The sequence below is a fragment of the Tupaia chinensis genome, unplaced genomic scaffold (genome assembly GCF_000334495.1).
Source record: "Tupaia chinensis unplaced genomic scaffold, TupChi_1.0 Scaffold139767_1, whole genome shotgun sequence".
Taxonomy (NCBI): Eukaryota; Metazoa; Chordata; class Mammalia; order Scandentia; family Tupaiidae; genus Tupaia; species Tupaia belangeri.
The window spans coordinates 1,617,944-1,622,678 of record NW_006199647.1 but is presented as its reverse complement, the minus strand read 5'-3'; positions in this window follow the sequence as shown (position 1 = coordinate 1,622,678).

Here is a 4,735-nt window from a genome sequence, read left to right as displayed (position 1 = left end):
GGTTCCTCTGCCCCTAGCCCTTATGCCTGAGTCCACCCTCCGCAGCGGCGCGGACCCCCTCCGCGCGGTCCTGGGCGGAAGCCTTTCTCTAGAAAGACGGGCTCTAGACCGCGCCGGCGCCGGGCTGTGGCTGTCCCAGAGTGGGGCCGCACGCGGAATGCGCGGCGGGGCTGGGCTAGCCTAGCTGCAGCCCCTGCCAGCCCTGACCTCTCCGCTCCCGGAGCCCGGCACAGTCGCTGTGCCCAGAGGCTGGAGGGCATCTATTCCTGCCCTCTGAGTGTTCGGACCGGGCTTCCAGGGCGTCACTGCAAGTGCCCGCCAGCGCTGGGCTGACCGGCTGTGTGCAACCCGCTATGGAAATGGGGGGGGGGTACCCTGCAGGCCATCCCTGGCGCTAAGGAAGGGGCTTTGCCTGCCAAGCCTAAACTGCAGACCATAGATTTTTAGAAAGTAAAATAACGTCAAACAGAAGAAAGTAAAAGAACGCCCTGGGCGCCAGGCCTTGGGGGAGACGTTCTGGGATGCCCCCACCATGGTGTTTGAAATCCTGGAAATGGAGGGAGCCCTTCAGATCGGACGACCAGGTGTCTCGGTGTTTCTGCGCCAGTTGCCAGTCGCCAATGCCAGGAGTTCCAGCTCCTCCAGCCGAGCAGAGCTCACCTGCCCCTGCCCTGCGGGCTCACCCGCCTGTCCAGTGCCGAGCGCCAGCGGATGGCCGGCGGTTCCACTGCCCTCCAGGCCCTGCTGGACCCACGAACTCCACGAGGACAATGCGGCCCAGCTCTGAGGACGCCCCGAGGTGCAGCCGCTGCTCCACAGGTGCGCCTTCTCCTAGGTCCCCTTGGGCGCCTGAGCCGAGGCCCTGCTGCAGCCATCGACCACGGTCCATGGGCCAGAACCGCTGCTTTATTACCTAAGTGCTCATTCTGGGGCCAGTGACAGGGAAACAGCAATGGGAAGATAGGCCGCCGGTCACCCTGACGGTATTTTCCAAGGGTCGGGGAAGCACGGAACACGGAAGGCTACCTACGCACCTCCACCTCCGGGCCAACCTCCCGTCCCAGCGCTGTGTCCGCCGCCCCAAGGGCAACCAACTGGGATCTCCTGAGCAGCTGCCCCCGGCCCCACTTCCCGCCGGCATCTGCGACCAAAGGCCCAGGCCAGGCATTAGAGCCTCCTCGCTGGGGCTGCACCGGGTGCCCTGGGTCCAGCTGCAGGTCCCTGCGACCCCGCGCAGCTCTGGGCCTGGCCAGCGCCTCGTGGGCGGTCAGAGCTGGCCAGGGAGGGGCCTTGTCCCTTGCCAGAGCGCCTCCAAGGACGCGCTGGGCGGGGCGGAGGATAAGCCATCTGAGCAGAGTCGGCCGGCCGAGAGGCCCAGCCGAGGAGCCACCACCGTGGCATCTCTCTTCTCACCTTCTCAGCCTCGGCCTCTGCGTCTTGGCTCTTGAGCGGTCAGATACCTGGACTGGGTCTCCCCTGCCTGCCTCTCCAAGCTGGGGGATTGAACATTAACCAGCGGAGCCCTGGAGCAGGGTAAAATGTTACATATAAAATGAATCGTCCATCTGCCCTGGGAGAGAAAACCCGTGGCAGGCTGTGCACCTAGCAGCCCTGTCGGCCCCTGAGGATGTGCTGGCTCTCCAGACTGGGACTTACAGGGGCACTGGGCAGCCGGGGGCAGGGTCGGGCTGGAGGGGGGAAGTGTGAGCCCTCCTCTCTCCTCCAGAGCCTGAGGTCGATGGCTCCTCAGTAGAGGCTCCCTTCCTCCTTATGCTAGGAAAGGTCTAGAGTAGCCTGGGGTGTCCTACAAGGTTAGAGGGGCAGCCCTGGGGTGGGAGGGGGGACTGCCTGCGGGTCCCAGATGGTGCTCAGAGGAGCCAGACGTACAGCGGTGAGTGCAGTGGGCACAGGACAGGGCCCTGAGATAAGACCACGCAAGCCCTGGCCTACGGTCCTGAAACCCCAGGCTAAGGTGGGACCCCTGCCCCGGCTGCACCGGACCCTGCCTCCTTCTGACTCAGACCCACTCCACCTTACCGTGTCAATGACACTTCTGACCCACGCGGCAGGCCCGTGCCCAGTTGGCACCCAGAACTCAAAGAAAGTGACAGACTGAGAATCCAGAGCGTGCTGCACCCTCACCCCAGGCTGAGTAGCTTGGCACCAAACTCCTGAGTAGGGAAGAGGCTCTCTCTCTGTATCTTGGTGTCTCTCCCTCCGATAAATCCTTGCCCCACTTGTTCAAGAAGAGGATGAGATTGCAAGAGGAGGCAAGGCTGTGGAGGGCACTCAGAGGCTCCCAGCGACCCAGGGTGAGGCCCCCTCCACGAGCTACACTGTTTCTTGGGTGGACTGGCGGCTCTGTTGAACACCAGTGGCATGGGCCCTGTGGCCTGGATGAATAAATGAGCAGGTGGCACCTTTGCAAAGTCCAGCCTGAACCACTCCTCTCACCTGCCACTGAAGTAGCAGACTTTTTGCTGAGAGCATCCATCCAAAGCCTTGTGCCTGGGGTTGGGGGGCTGTGGTGGTGTGGGAGGCTGGGGTGCACTGTGCACTGGTCTTAGCTGCCTCGAGGGCGCTTTGGGTGTCCACAGCCCTCACGGCTGAGCATTTCTGCAGGGTGGAGGGCGGTGGAGCAGAGCTGGGCAGTGGAGGCTTTTCAGAGGGTCAGCAGGCTTGGAGTGTGGGCCAGCATGGTGAGCCAGATCTCACTGATGGGCTGGTGCCAGAGCAAACGTGAGTGTCCCTGGTTGCAGACCGCTGTCACTGCTGTGCTGTCACTGCCCAACTGGGTGTTACCCACTGCCCCTAAATGGAATAGGCTCGGCTGATCCACCAGTTCTGGAGAGGCACAGACCCAGCAAAGCGGCTAAGAAAGGCACGAGTCATACTCAGTCGCCCTCCAGTGACAGACCAGGGACGCAGGGAAAGGGTGTTTTCTAGGAAAGGTGTGGGTGGTTGGACACGGTTTTATAAAGGGCCCTGCAGCATTCACTGGAACTGGCTTCTCTCCCCCAATTACCATGTTATCTGACACCCTCAATCTATTTGTGTCCTGGGTAACAGACAGTTTGACCAAGAGGTCACAGACTAGAGGCCTGGGCTGACTGGAAACGAGTTTGACAAGAAAGGAATCTGGGTGGGGTGCCACCATGAAGGTGGAGAGTGGATGAGGCCACAGTGGTTGGAACCCCGGAGACCTCCCCCTCCCCGGGAATCCCAGGGACCAGGGATTAGGAGCAGCTGTCCCGAGGCAGCCCTCTCCTGCTTCCCGCCTCCTGCCTTCCTCTGGTCTGCTCTTCCCCTGGCCCCTCCGCTCAGCAGGCTCTCCCAGAATTCCAGGTGTCTCCCTGCCTGACTGCTCTGTGAATGCAGCTCCTGGCTGTGGTTAGTGCCACTTTCCCAGCTAGGAGAGGAGGCTGTACTGGCAGTGACCTGGTGAACCCCTTGTCGTCACGAACATGGGCCACCACATGGACAGTTACAGGCTCACGGCCACTGAGCAAAGCACGCAGCACTGAAACCTGTCCTCCGAGACTAAGCGCCCTTCCTAAAGGTCGCAAGCACACCCCTTTTGCTCTGGCAGAGTGGCATGTGACTACCACTCCTGGTTCAGCTTACCGTTCTCTCTCCCTTCCTTTCTTTCTTTTTTCTTTTCTTTTTGGAAAGGTTTTAACTATAGGGCACGTGCACTTGCCAGAAAGACAGAGAGAGAGAGAGAGACAGAAAGCAAGAAATCATCCCCCAGGGGGGATGGCCACAATGCAGTCCCTTCTCCATTCTCCTCTCAGAATCTTGGGCACGCACACCCACACGCCCAGCATGAGTTTAAGCCACCGGGTCTGGGACTCGATCCGCGGTCGACTACATGGGAGTCTAGCAACATAGCCATTATGCCAACTGCTGGTCCTTTCTTCTCTCCCCTCCCCTCCTTCTTTTTTTTTTTTTTTTTGAGAGAGATTTTTGCTATAGGGCACGTGCACTTCCCAGTGACAGAGACAGAAAGACAGAAAGTGAGATATCACCCTCCCTCCACAGGGGGTATGGCCACGCTGCAATCCCTTCCCCAGTCTCCTTGAAGGATTTTGGGCATACACACACACATGCCCAGCCTGAGTTTTACGACACTGGATCCAGGACTTGAACCATAGCTGACTGCGTGGGAGTCCAGCAACATAACCACTATGCCATCTGCTGGCCCCCAGCTTACCAATCTCACCTGGAAACTTCCCCAGCCCCTAAAACTCCACCCGTGGACTTGCACGCATGGCCAAAATGAATTTCCAGAAAACAGCAACAGGCCCGGAGCCCCTGTGCTAGTGAGCGCCTGCATCTCCACGTGGGGAGGACTCTCTCTGCTCGCGCTGGGCTGGGTGCTCTGGGGCTGGCCAGGCCTCCAGGCGGCTTCCCCTCCTGTGCTGGCAGAGAGTGCCTTTGCTACCATCCTCCAGCAGGTCCAGGCTGGGTGAGAGAGACCGCACTGCACAGAGGAGCTACCCCATCCCCCTGATCCAGCCGCCTTCAGCCCCCGCCTTTCCTCCTAACTCCTCCCAAACCGCAGAAGAAATTCAAAATCTCACAACTTTCCCCTCTGACTTTTAACAGTGTTGACTCCACATACTTATTGTCCCCAGTCCCAAACGGTCTTGTGGCCCTGTTACTCCTTTGACAGCCTCCACGTGGGGTGTCTCCTTAGGGGTTAAGCTTTTTGGCATCTCTTGTTTGTTTTCAG